We start from the raw sequence: 14,328 nt of genomic DNA, 5'->3' as shown, positions 1-14,328 counted from the left end.
AGAGTCCGCCTGCCGATGCAGGGGACACGGGTTCGTGCCCCGGTCCGGGAGGATCCCACATGCCGCAGAGCGGCTGGGCCCATGAGCCATGACTGTTGAGCCTGCGCGTCCGGAGCCTGTGCTCCGCAATGGGAGAGGCCACAACAGCGAGAGGCCCACGTACCGCAAAAAAAAAGAGAGAGAGAGAGAAAGTTTCAGTCCCTGAAACTTGGAGATTTTAACATTCTGAACTCAGCTAATTCTCACTGTGTCAAACTGGGAAACTCAGCCTTTTGCTGAAGGCTTTGGCTCCATTTGTTTTGTTTTGTTTTTTTTGGGTTTTATTGGCTTTGGCTCCATTTTAACAGCAAATACTCGTGGAGGCGATGGTGAGTTGTCGTTACTGACAGTTTACATAGTGGCTTAAGTAAGAGGATCACAGATGGTCTTTCTAGAAGGATCACCTAGTCCTGTACTCTGATTGGTATGTGAGGAAACTGAGGCTTAGAGGGAGGTGATTTCTCCCAGGCCACACACCCCGTTGGCTCTGGAGGAAGCAGAGAAGCCAGACTTCTGTCTCCCCTCTGTTCTCCCTCATCTGGGGCCGGACCCGCTCTGCAAACTCGAAATCACCAGGCAGCCAGAGTGGTCAGCGTTTCCGAGCAGGCGGCCAAAATTGCTTTCCCTTTAGCAACAGATCCTTATGACAGGGTGGTCGCTGCTAAACGAGGTCCCCGGAGGAGCATAAAGCAGGGTTCCCCTCAGGGCCACCCCCGCTGGCCAAGGCTAATCCATTTTAGTGGACAGCTACCCTCTGCTCAGGCCCCCAGAAACCTTCATCTTCATTATTAACTCGTTCATCACCATAAGCAGCAGCAGCGTTGCGAATCCCCAAGGAGAAAGCCAGCCGGTAATGCTGATGCTGGTTTGCGTGTCCTTTAATAAATGCAGTTTTCAGGCAGCCTCATGGCTAATTGTTAGCACAGGAACTTAGGGATTGTCCACCAGGCTGCCACGTGGAATGCTCACAGTTGCTCTACAAGGAAGGAAAGCTCAGGATAATTTGTGCCTTTTGACGAGGAAGAATGAGGCATGGGGTGAGGGGCTGTGGGTGAGAGCGCGAGAAGTGTCTCGACTGGATCGGCAGAGTCCAAGTGTTAGCGCTGATGCTTTTAGCTTTGTAACATGGGAAAGTCACTTCCTGTCTCGGGACCTCAGTTTCCTCATTCTGAAAAACTAGTCTATTTGACGCACCTCCTAGCGGTGACTCGTGAGGATGGACCAGTCCGTGAGGTGAAAGCAGTGAGCTTTTGTCTTACACAGAAAGGCTAGACCAAGACCAGGTCCACCTACGTGCAGATTTGTAACTTGGTGCCCAGTCCAAGTTGATATTTATTGAATATATGCTTCACAATCATTAAGCAGTAGAGTTGCTTACTACTACTACTACTCATTCTTCTTATTGATAAGCAATATTGGCAAAAGGCTGAGTCTTGTATCCAGGAAAGGTGGAGAAGGAGGCCAGCCTACCAGGTGCTGCACTCAGACTGTCTGGCTCAGGCACTGAAAATTCAGCCCAACCCGACTTGCACTCTCTACAGGGACCTGATTTTATTCTCCTGGGAAGACTATTTAGTGGCCATCTGGGGTTTCAGGATCTCTGGGGAGGGTTCACTCTCCATTGGTCCCCTAAATGCCGTATCAAAATACCTCTCTCAGGGCTTCCCTGGTGGTGCAGTGGTTGAAAATCTGCCTGCCAATGCAGGGGACACGGGTTCGAGCCCTGGTCTGGGAGGATCACACATGCTGCGGAGCAACTAGGCCCGTAAGCCACAACTACTGAGCCTGCGCGTCTGGAGCCTGCGCTCCGCAACAAGAGAGGCCGCGATAGTGAGAGGCCCGCGCACCGTGATGAAGAGTGGCCCCCACTCGCCGCAGGTAGAGAAAGCCCTCGCACAGAAATGAAAACCCAACACAGCCAAAAATAAATAAATAAATTAATTTAAAAAAATACCTCTTTCCCCAGCATGTTGATAAACAGTGTATTAACAGTGATAGTCACTGCCCCTGTAGATTGTTACCAGGCACTGACTGGCCGGCTCAGCCCTTAATAAGAGCCCAGGCATTCAGTATGTGTAATTCTCTGTCCGCTTCACTTGCATGCTGTCAATGGAGGTGATCAGTCAACACGGAGCCCCTCGCCACGGACACCACATTCTTCTGTTTCACACACTTACACCTACGGTGCTCTCCCTCCCACTTCTCGGGGCGAGATTTGGGATCATCCTTGGAAACCCAACCCAGGCATCTTTTCCCGTGAAAATCTCTCAGTCTCCCCTCCCCAAGAAGCTGCTGCCTGCCCCCCCAAACTCTTGGGTACCCTAAACATACTTCTATTCAGTACTTTCCACGTCGATGACAAGTAGCTGTGACTTATGCGGTGCTAATTGACAGGTGTGCTGCTTGTCAACAGAATGCTGCCTCGGCCAGCACCTGCACATAGCGTGTGCAAAATGATATGTTTTTGTAGTGGATAAATGTGTGTGTGTGTGTGTTAGTGTATTTTTTGCTTTCAATCTCTGTACATTTATTTAATTGTTCTACCACGTGGGAATTAGGTAACGTGATTTTTGCCTTTAGGGTAGCCTTTTTTCCCCCTGTTTTGAGGAGTTTTCTTTTTTTTTTTGCATGTTGAAATCAAAGCTTCATAAGGATAAGAAATTAAACTTTTCGTAAGCACAACCAGACTAACGGGTGGGTAGTACAGGGTGGCTGCTATTCCATTAACACAAAGCAGAGCCTTTTGGCTGGGTGGGCTGGGGTCAGGCAGCCATCCCAGGCTCTTCCACAGCCCCTTTCTCTTTTTCCTTCAGTATCTATTGATAGCCATTCACATAAGTAAAGTATTCTACTTTTGAACTGGGGAAGAATGAGAAGTTTAGGTTATGGAGAAGTAAGGTAAAGGGGGGAGGAGAAGACAGAGAAGCCTCCCTGCCTTTGTTCATTGCTCTTCCCACAACAAATACTGTTACTCTTGCCTACGCCTGTTCTAAATTATATACAACGTTACGATAGCAGTTTTATTCTTCACTTCTGTATCATCAGTGTCTGTAATGTGGCATGCATTTAACAAATATTAATGAAATAAAAAAGGATTTCCTTTTCCCCAGTGTTTATTTTTGCCTCGCTTAATGCCAGCGTTATGTATTGTGGGGGTGGGGCATAGTCGGTAGAGCTAAGATCTCTCTAGATCTCTCCGTTCAACATGGAGTTGAATGTCGCTTACAGAGCAGTCATTGGTTTATGGCTAATTCATGGTATTTATCTAATCACAGAGTGAGCCTATCAGCAGGACGGGTGGTCAGCGTTGCAGACAAGTGTCAAGGAGCCCCCGCCTCTACTTACGCTGATTCCACGCTCTGTCACAGTGAACTCGGCAGGCATTAACTTTGGTCACCCAGGATCCTTGATTCCAGTGGAGTGGGCGGGGCTTGAGTCCCTAGCTCTGGGGCCCAAGCACAGCTGGGCAGTACTTTTCCCTGGTCACTTTGTCAGACTCAAGGATGAGCACATGATACAGTCAGAGACAACAAAATTTTGCATAGATTTCTGGAAAAGGAAATCACTGTTTATCTGCAGGACTTCATTTGAGAGCTTGCCGGATCTGAAGCTGCCGTAGCCTTCCTGTGTCTAAAGGCGAGCCCTTGTCAGAGGAAGGGACCGACCGACATGGAGGGTGGCAGGGCTGAGAGGTGAAGAGGAGGTGACCCGGTCCTGTCCCTGGATCACGCTATTCCTGAAACTAATCTTTTGGAGAGTCCGTTACATGACACACTCACTTAAGGATTTCTGCCATTTGCAACTGAAAGAGTCTTGGGTCATAAATCTTATTATTATAGTGGCTTGCCCTGTGTCTCAAGAATGTCCTGGGTAAGAAACATAAGGATTCTGTTTGCTAAAATGCAATCTTTACTGTGACTTAATACGTTGTTATTCTCCTGCAAAAAAAAGGTACATAAACACATACGCACACACATACATGCACACATGTGTGTATGTGTGCATGTGTAGTTGGTCTCCGATGCCAGATGCACTCGAATCATTATTTTAAACTTCAATTTGCCGTACTAAGCGTCGTCTATATTGGTATGAAAGTTTTTTGGACATTTGTGAAGCCTGAGTTCTAGTTCATAAGGTCTTGTGCTTTGGCTTAAAGATGTGCGTTTTCAAACTCCTCTACGCTCAAGGAATCCAGTTCATGTTTTCTTCCTTCTGAATGGTCAGCGAATAGCCATGTTGGCAGAAGTATCTTCCATAAATTCAGTCTGCTTGATACTGTAACATCTGTATGAAAGATGAAAAATCACCTGAGTTTTCAAATGATGGTCTTTATGATGCCAAGGACCCAGAGGTGCTATTGCACATCTGAAGCAGGATGACTGGATTCTCTCCCTTTCAACCTGACTGTTTGACACTTTAAAAATCGTCCCCAAATCCCAGAAGTGAGGTGGGCAGTCTCCCCCACTTCTCTTCTCGCTCCAAGAGATGTTGTGGGTGGGCTTTTTCCATTATTTAAATTCCTTCATGGAGTCCAACTGAGCCCAGAAACTGTCAAGCTAAAATATTGTAAGCAGAACTGGTCTCACACTTCTTTCCTGTTGTTTAATGAAAAGCTTCAGAAGTTGAAGATTTGTAACTATTTCCCAACCTAGAAAATGCAAATATGTTCTTCGGCTTTTCATCGTTGGTGTTGCTACTGAGCTCAGGCCAGAACACTTCTAACTGATTAAGGCGGTATTGCTGGCACTTATAACATTTTCGAGAACATGTATTTGACAACTCTTGTGGCCAGGCACTGTGCTAGGTTCCTCAAAGATGAATACGTAAAGGTCCTTGCTCTCAAAGAGCTCACCAGACTGGGGCTATTCAAAAATTAGTTCCATAGGATGTAGGATGAACTAAGTGCTTAAGAGAGGCACACGCCAAGGGTGTGGGAGCTCGGGGGAAGAGGCACAAATTCCACCTGGTAAAATCAAGAGGGGCTTCTCAAAGTTAAGTCCTAAAGGATTTCAGAGAATCGGAAAAGTAAGGAAAGTTGAAAATCTAGGGGATGCCATAAGCAAGGCTTCAGGACGTACAAACAGATTGTGGGTAGAAGGATGAGAGGACAATACACCCAGATGATCCTAAAGTACATATCAAGTAAGAACAGCTTAGAGCAAACATTTCCCCAGTCCGGGTATATGTGAGTTTTGAGAGGTGTGGATGCAGGAGAAGGAGGAAGCATCTCTGGACCTTCCCTAAGGCTCCATCCTTCCCTCCCCACCAACCCATGACACTTGTGCACTTGCCCATAGACACTTGTGTGTTTCCCTGGACATTCCCTGTTCTTTCATGCCTTCAGGTTCTGTCCATTCCTCTGTGCCTGCAGTGTCTTCTTCTTCTACTCCTTCCACCTGGTTGACGCACTCTTATCACTCTTACCAGGTCAAGATTGAGTTCTCGGAAACTTATTTTTCTACAAGCAATTGTATACCCCTCTTGCTCTGTATTTTCATGAACCTATTTATATTAGGATCCTTCCAGATGTAAGTGACAGAAACCTGACTCAAATTTGTATAGTCAGAAGGAGGAAAATGTTGGCTTATGTAACTAGGATAAGGAGATGACGGAGATGATTTTATGGTTTAAATGTTACAATCAGGGCGTTAATGTTCTTCCTCTCTCTCTCCCTTTTAGCTCTGCTTACCCCAACTTCAGTCTCACCAGACCTTTGAGGTGGAGGCAAGTTGGCCCTTGGCAATGCTGGGTCTTCATTGTCTTTCCAAGTCACAACCCTGAAGAAGAGACACCCTCTCTCTTTCAGTGTATGTACACTAAATCTCATGGGGACTCGGTTGTCCCTGGTGGGTTTATACGTCCAAACTTCAGTAACCTTGGCAGTCAGGGAACAGATTTGCTTGCTTATTTTCACCCAGACCGCACAGGATGGGTTTCCCACAGGAAAGAAAGCTTCTGTTCTCCAGAGAAAGGGGAAAGGCAACCTAGATGACCAAAAACAAACCAGCAAGCCAAACATTCACATTACCACCCTCCCCTCAACGCTTATCACGTGAACGCAATGGTTGGTTACTGGTCTCTCCTCCACTGGACGATAACCCTTGATGGTAGGACGGGGGCCTCTCCATCCTTGTAGTAGGGCGTTAGGTGCATTTGAGGAGGGATTTAGTAAACCACGGCTGAATGAGTGAGCTAGGCAGTGAATGAGAATGAATGAATAAACACGCACATGAAATAGATGGGTCAGTTAATATCATTTCCATGTTATAGTTTTATTCCAGCATTTCTAGCCTGGACAACTTTAATAGCCTTTTAATTCATCTTCATATCACCTGTCTTGGCTCCTCTAATCCATTCTTTACACAGCAACCAAATGGATATTTTAAAAGATGCAAATATGATCATTTTATTCCCCTGCTGAAAGCCCTTCCTTTCCTTTGGGATATTGGGCATTTTTGCAGGGCTTCTAAGGACCTTTAAGATCTGGTTTTTGTCTGCTTCTCTAGTTCCGTGTCTTGCTATCCTAACACTTCTAACACCAGTTGCCACCTCCCCACTGTATTCTGAACCCTAAATGCATGTGCACTTTATATTCTAGTCACTTTGAATTACTTCTGCTTCTTCAAAAGCATTATGTTCTCCTTTGCTCTCAAGTCTTCATTCCATCCCTCAGGGTGCGCTTTCTTTCCCTGTCCTCTTCACCCAGCTAACTTCAACTCATGCCTTGGACCCCAGATTATACATCCCCTCATACATGAGGATTTCTTGGACTTTTAACTACTATCCCTCCTATGTGCTCCTGCAGGACGCCCTCCGCTCATAGAGATACCTATAGCCCTCCATTGTAACTGTTTATTTCTTTGTCTGTATCACTGCTAGCTATACTGTATGCTCTGAGGACATGGGATACATCTGTTTTATTCACTGTGAATCTCCGCTGTCTAGATAGGACCTAAAACTGATGAATGAATGAATGGACAAATGAACGAATGCATCTGTTGAGTCCCAACCGTATACTAGGCATTTGGTATGACCCAAAGCTAGGGGTGATCATGGCACAGCCCCTGCCCCGAAGGAGGTCCCTGTCTTCATGCAAAACAGCTGCAGTTCACAGAGGTTATACGTGGCACAGCCTGGCATTGAGCCAGTCTTGACTCCAGATTCAGGCTCTTCAGATGTCCTTCTGTTGATACTCAGCCTGGATTCATTCAGAAAGCACAGCTTGTGCTTGGGGACGGTTGGTCTGGTTTGGATGGTGAGTGGGGCTGAGAATCTCAGGATGGAGTCAAACCCTTATGAAATGGTACTGAGGCCAAGAGCCATGCTCCAAACCATTGTTTTCCCTTCATCTGGAGTGAGGATCTGTTGATATGTTTGGCTTTCGGAAGCACACCGAGATGAACACTTTATTCCTATTTGTACGGTAAAACATGGGTCTCAAAAAAAATTTAGTGAATAATGAAAACAGCTATTAAAGTTGAGCTGTCGGTTTGCTGGTGGTGTTTTACGGTCAGACTTAGGTTCCTGGAGCCAATGCTGTGGTCACTGCTGGGAGGACTTGGGGGACCCAAGTTCTACTCTTGGCCTGACTGGCAGGATTTGTGAAGTGATTTTTAGGAAAGGAGGTCCCACCCTAGTCCCTGGAGAATCAGCCTTCATTGATCTAAAGCTGCTGTGGAAATCTCATATTCTCTGCTAGTGTTTGGTCTATTGTATAACCCAATTCTGTCCAATGAGACATATGAGGAAGTCTGCTAAGGGCTTAATTTCCAAATAAAAAGACAGAGCCTTAAGAGAGAAAGCATATAGCATCGCCTTACTTTTTCCTGAGAGAAATATCATTGAAAGGATGTGATATCTGGAGTTGTGGAAGTCTTCTTGAGACCCTAAGGCGATAAACAAAGAAAAAGAAAAGGTCAAGGCCTTAAGGATAGTTGGCCAGGAAGATTAGGAAGAGTCTGAGTCTTTGCTAACCCAGTTAAGCCCCAGAACAAAAGCTTTGGTCTTCTGGTTCCATGAGATAATTTAATGTCTTTGCTCAGAGCCAAGAGCCATTCTATGTTGGGTTTCCTGTTCCCTGCAGACAAAAGCATTCCTAGGGGATACATATGGAATCAATTAGGTCACAGCTGTTATGTTATGCTTAAATAAACAAAAATGATCTGCTGATTGGAGCAAATCAATGATCACTCCAGGCTTGTCTGGATTTGCTCGTCTGGTAAATGGGAAAAATACAATTGATCTTGAGAAATGCCAATGAGGGATGAACAATGGTGTTAACTTTTCAGATGCTGGGGTGGTACTTTAAACCTCTGGGGTGGTTCTTTGATCTACTGCTGCTCAGTCTGTTTCACGTGGACCCTACTTGAAGTTGGTATTTCTGGACGACATGCCATGCAGGGAAAAGAGCAAGGCCAATGGCGTGACACATGGGAGTTAGACCTGCTTAACGAGTTGTGTGGCCTTAACATAGTTATTTCAGTGTGTTCCACATAAAGTGGCTACTTAGTTTATCACATTTCCAGGGGTAATGTGTTCTTCTCTGAGGTTAACTTTCTTGCCCGTGAGGAATGTTGCACAGGTAGTGATGCTGTGCTCATGTAGCCTCACCTTCAGGAGCTGATTTTATCCTCTGATCCCCTTAACCTCTCACATCCGGTCAGTTGCAGAGCAAGGCCTTCTTTTTTTTTTTTTTTTAGCGGTACGTGGGCCTCTCACTGTCGCGGCCTCTCCCGTTGCGGAGCACAGGCTCAGCGGCCATGGCTCACGGGCATGTGGGATTTTCCCGGACCGGGGCATGAACCCGTGTCCCCTGCATCGGCAGGCGGACTCTCAACCACTGCGCCACCAGGGAAGCCCAAGGCCTTAGGGGTAATGTGGATCGTGCCCTATTTCTATAGATGGGAAAATGGAAACCCAGAAGGGGAAGTGACTTGTCCAGTGTTAAGCAGAGCCATGTTTTTGTGTATTAATTTTTCCATGTAAAACAGAAAGAAACATTTAAGGCAAAATACCAGTGAGTGCTGATTTATTTATCATTATGAAGCTTTCCCTTGACTCTCTTGCTTGCAACTTCATTGAATAGCTATTATTCGTGGGCACCGTAATAGATTCTGGAAATACAGAAGTATAGATGGTGAGAGTCCTTCAGAGGCGCCTTTGCTGGTCTGCCCCTTTGTGGATTCTGAATTTGTATCATTTCCTTGGAATGCAAGGAAATATATTCAAGCAGTATCAAACCCCTGCCTCTCCCCTCAGCGGTCAGTGGATGTAGTGTCACGTGAGAAACAGGTGGACGAGGCTCTCGGAGAAAAAATCACCACTGGTGACTGTTTCCTGTAGGGAATTTCAGCACACAGAGTTGGACTGGGTCCAAAGGAATACCTGCGAATTGCATGTGGTCTAACCCAGATCCTGAAGGAAAGAGACCATTTCTCCCTTCGGCCACAGACACCTGTTGAGGGCTGCTTGCCGCCCCCGGGGCCACTTCCTGCTAGGCATTGCAGGGAACGGGTGAGGGTCCTTCTTCTGGCCCCTTATGCTACAGCAGATTCCAGTGTAGGAACAGAGAAAAAATACATCCTAAAGGAACAAAAGACATCCCAGAGGGAAGACTGTACCACCCACAGGTAAGAGCCTTCACCAAACTTCTGTTCCTCACTGCAAAGTCTCTTCTCCGGTCCCACCCTCCACATCCAGCCAGCCACGCCCACTCCCCAGGTAGCCAGAGAGCATCCTTGACTTTGATCCATATCCAAGCTCCTTCTCTGGCAGACGTTGGGTAAGGGGTGTTGGAACTTCCTTGGAGACCAGTGTCACTAACCATGTCAAGGAGACCACCTCTGGTCACAGAGTAACTTCGACAATCCTGCTAAATAATTTTAGGTTTTTCTGTGGTTGCAGTTTTAACAGAGGATCCCTGTGGACAGTTCATTTAGTTGCATTTGCATATAGAATTTATTCAGTTGCTTTGTTCATTCAATAATAATTTATTAAAGAAGACTGTGTGCCAGGCATATCCAAAAAGGGCAGCTTGTTCTTCTTTTACCCATCTTGGGGCATCAGTGCTCTCATGGAGACTGGCTTCTAGTGGCAGAGATACACAACAGGTAAGAAAATTACCACCTTTCATCAGGTCAAAGACATTATTGAATACTGATTGTAATTTGCATTGCCATTTTATGGGCCAGTAAGAAAGGAGTGATACCCCAGAAGTTAAGATGAGCTGTAATTGACACCTGTGATCCCAGCTGTCACCTGATTTCTGTGCAGCTGTGGTGGGTCACGCCTGTACTGGTCAGAGGCCTACCTTCTATGAGCACCATGGTGATTTTAGGATGCCACAAAACGCTGCTTAGCCGAGACCACAGACACACCCCTGAATTGGGGGAAGTTAACGACGTGGGGGTCTGGGTGTGGGCATGTAGCACCTCAAGCCCAGTCCTGTTCCTTAGGGGAACCTATGCCAAGGCTCACCATCAATTGTGTAACACATCCTGATCTCAGAGATGTTAAAACCAAAAAAAAGAAATCATCTTAGAAATGCCAAAGCATGGTAAGTGTTAGTACTTGGTGCTGAGGGGTAAAATTAGCGGGGTGTTCAGAAAAAGCCTCAGTGATACACCGCTTTCGAGAAAAGACTGGAAGTCAACAAGACTTACGGATATCTGTGGGAGGAGCATTCCGGGGAGGGGGGCAGGCCATGCAAAGGCTCTGAGGAAAGGGCGTGCCTGGCCTATTCCAGGAGTGGGGAGGAGACCGGTACATCTGCAATGTGGCAAAAGAAAGCACAGGAAAACAGAAGGCGCAGTCAGACGGGGGACTGGAGGTCAGGTTTTGTAGAGCTTTTGACCGTTTTGAGGATTTTGGTCCTACTTCACCGTCTTCCGACGGTTGTCAGATGGCTCTCAGCAGAAGAGCGATCTGAACTTCCTTCCATTCTAACAGGCTGGCTCTGACTGCTGTGTTGAGAGTAGGCTGAAGAGGAAAAGCGTGGAAGCGGAGAGACCAGTTAGGAGGCTGCCGCTGAGCCAGATGGGTGATGACGAGGACTTGGGCCAGAGCAGTAGCAGGGAAAGTCCTGAGAGGTGGTCAGAACACGGACATGTGTTCAGGGTAGACCTGAGTGTTTTCTCGGAGAGAGCGTGTGGGAGATGAAAGAAAGGGGGGAGTCAAGGACGACACCCCGATCACTATTTCTCTTGTATATCTGTGTCCCCGTTAAATCGGGTCACATGACCCTCTGCACACGCATACACACATGTACACACCTTCATGGGCTTCCAGAACATTCTGTAAGTCTCTGAATCACAGACTAGAGAGCCTCCCTGTGTCTCAGTTTCCTTATCTGTCAAACAGAGATGATACTAATCACGCAGACATCATGGACTTTTGGGGAAGGTTGAAACAAATAATAGATGTGAAATCGGTCAAATGTGCTAGATAGTTTTTGAGGCTGCTTCAATAAATGTTAGCTATTATTTCTGTTATTTTGTTTCCTAATTTCTGTGTACGAAATTGTCTACTGTTGCCCGCCTCTAGATGCCAAGTGCGGCGGAGGTGGCCTCCCAGCCGTCTGCTCCTGCTAGCTGCCCACCCACTTCTTGGCAACCACGCTGGGCAAGAGGAGGAAGAATCGGATTGGTCCCGAACCCAAGACAAACACTGGGCGGCCAGGGGGCAGGTCTCCTTTGCCGCAGGGGCAGGAGCCCATGTGTTCCTCTTTCTTGTTCTTCCTCCCTCTTGTGCCCACGTGGAAAGTAAGCAGGGCTGGGCAGGGCCTGTTTCTCTGGGCCAAGGTATGGCAAAGATGCTCTCTCTTCCTGGTCCCTTGTCAATGAGGGAGAGAGGGAGGCTTCGGGCCCCTCCTGTTACCCAGCCATCTCTCTTTGGCTGTCGGCCTCAAATACCACAGTTCTGAGAAGTCGTCTGAAGGACCCCATCTGGGTACCTAGCAGAATTAACAGGGCGCCACGCTGAGCTCCCCAAACAGCTCCCCCTCCTGCACACCTCAGGGCCCCTGCCTCCCGGCCTCCCTTCTCCTCCCTAGTGTCTTCCTAACAAACTCTACTCACTCTTCAGAGTCCATCCAGAAAACTTGAAAGTAGCAGAAGCATTTCCTCTGACACACAGAAGGGGTGAGCAGGCCCTCGTTTTCAAGCACATTCGGTGTTGCACACTTGGCCGTGTTCTCCAGTCCCCACTCACTCTCTTACTTGGGCCTTTGTTTCACTCCTTTAAGTGACTGGGGTTTTTACTCTGGAAGAGAAAAGGCAGAGTCTCCATCTGAGCTTCTGATGAGTTCAGCCACGCTTTGCTTCCTAAATGGGAAGACCACAAAGATAGGAAATGCTTAGCTGATTGGTAGGCAACGGGACAAATGGCAAAGAAGGGAACCTGGAAGCAAAGTGACCCTGCCTGGGGAGATGGGGTATCGCCCACAGGGATGGGGCAGCTTCGGACAACACCTGCTCCTTGGTGGCCGGAAGTCTAGTGAGACATACTGAGTGGTTTACAGCTGAAAGAGGCTGGCTCTGCATGGCTGGTAGTCATGTCGGGAAACCCAGTAAAGGCTGAGTGAGTTAGTGATGGGATGTGCGAGGCGTTTGCTGAAGAGTCCACTATTTCGTAAGCTCTGCTTTAGGTGTTCCAAGGGGCCAATTTGGATGAATAAGACTCAGCTCCTTATCATCTCTCCAGAAGTAACTTCCCGTCTAGGAGGGGAGATCAGATGTGCGTTTTTGCAGGTTCACTCTGAATCTCTCTCTGACCTTCCCCGCACGGTGTTGTACCGGCTCTAGATGTGATGCAGCAGGACATTTCCTTCTAGTGAGGTGAGCTCTGGGACCCAGATTGACAAGAATTAGCCCTAGACGGGAGTGAAGGCTGGCGATCACTCCCCTCATGAGGGTGAAACTGTCAAAACAACTTTCAGCCCCACAGGGTTCTCCTTCCCCCTCGCTTCCCTTTGCTCCCACGCATATCTGTCTCTTTGCTTTTTCCCAAGTCTCTTTTTAAAAATTGTATTTTATTTAAAAAAAATTAATTTTATGTTGGAGCACAGTTGTTAACAATGTTGTGTTGGTTTCAGGTGTACAGCAGAGTGATTCAGTTATGCGTATACATGTATCTATTCTTTTTCTAATTCTTTTCCCATTTAGCTTATTACAGAATATAGATCAGCGTTCCCTGAGCTATACAGTAGTAGATCCTTGTTCGTTATCTATTTTACATATAGTAGTGTGCACATGTCAATCCCACACTCCCAATCTCTCTTTCTCTCCTACCCTGGTAAAAGTTCGTTCTCTAAGTCTGTGAGCCTGTTTCTGTTTTGTAAATAAGTTCATTTGTATAAATTTTTTTAGACTCTGCATATAAGTGGTATCATAGGATATTTGTCTTCCTCTGTCTCTTTTTTTATAACATTCCATCAGCCTGGGGACAGCAGAAGTTCTGAGGGGTAAAGACCCACTTCTCTGGACCTTCGTGTCCTTACATAGGACGTAGGTTAGTGAAGGGCCTGGGATGCATACGTGTTCAGATCTCTCCCTGCCTTGACATCTTGTGAATCGAAACCATCCTCTTCTTCTCCACGCCTCCATGTGTATTGACCTCTAAACATTTTCTATGTTCTGCCTAAAGCGGACTGGACGCAGTTGCCACACTTTTCCTCAGCAGCCCATTCTAGATTTCTGTTTATTTTCCTGCCCTGAGAAAATCAAGTCCTTCCCTGTGTTTAATTAAGATCTCTCTTGTTGTAGGCAATTTCCTCCTGAACATATTTCGTAAACATAGAGAACAATAACTAAATGCCTTTTTCATATAGAACATTTATATGCCCACATATACAAGTTAATTTTCTTTTACAACCCTATATTTAGCCCCATCTGGGCCTCATTTCCATACATTTGCATGTTAATATTCGTACTTATGTAGATATATTCCTGGATTGAATGGGAAAGAATATCCCACACAGAAGGTTGGAAATGACAATTTATTCAGAGAACTTGATCCTAAGATTCAGGAGAAGTTCATTGGGCAGGATTGCCAAATTAAATACCAAGCTGCTTTTTCTGTACTGTGTGAAAGTGGCTCTGAGTTATATTTTCTCATTTGTCTTCTGCCAAAAGGAGAGTAGAGGTAGAAGCCACACGTGGAAGACGTTCCCTGGCAAGACAGTTCTGACGAATGACATAAGGTCTCTAGGATGTGACAGGCATCTGGGAGGAAATGGGCCACCTGGGTGCCAGAAATGTCAGTCCCTTTCCATGTGGATGCCATTCTGAAAAT

At 46.5% G+C, this 14,328-nt stretch overlaps 1 long non-coding RNA gene across 2 annotated transcripts in view; it reads left to right on the top strand.

The window, feature by feature from the left end:
- LOC137210483 (uncharacterized) overlaps positions 1–14,328 on the top strand; it is a 223,411-nt gene that overhangs the window by 107,877 nt on the left and 101,206 nt on the right. The gene's annotated exons all lie outside the window — the stretch shown is intronic.

This window comes from Pseudorca crassidens, chromosome 17 (genome assembly GCF_039906515.1).
Source record: "Pseudorca crassidens isolate mPseCra1 chromosome 17, mPseCra1.hap1, whole genome shotgun sequence".
Taxonomy (NCBI): domain Eukaryota; kingdom Metazoa; phylum Chordata; class Mammalia; order Artiodactyla; family Delphinidae; genus Pseudorca; species Pseudorca crassidens.
The sequence above is the reverse complement of the archived record's forward strand: the minus strand, read 5'-3'. Positions and strand labels throughout refer to the sequence as shown.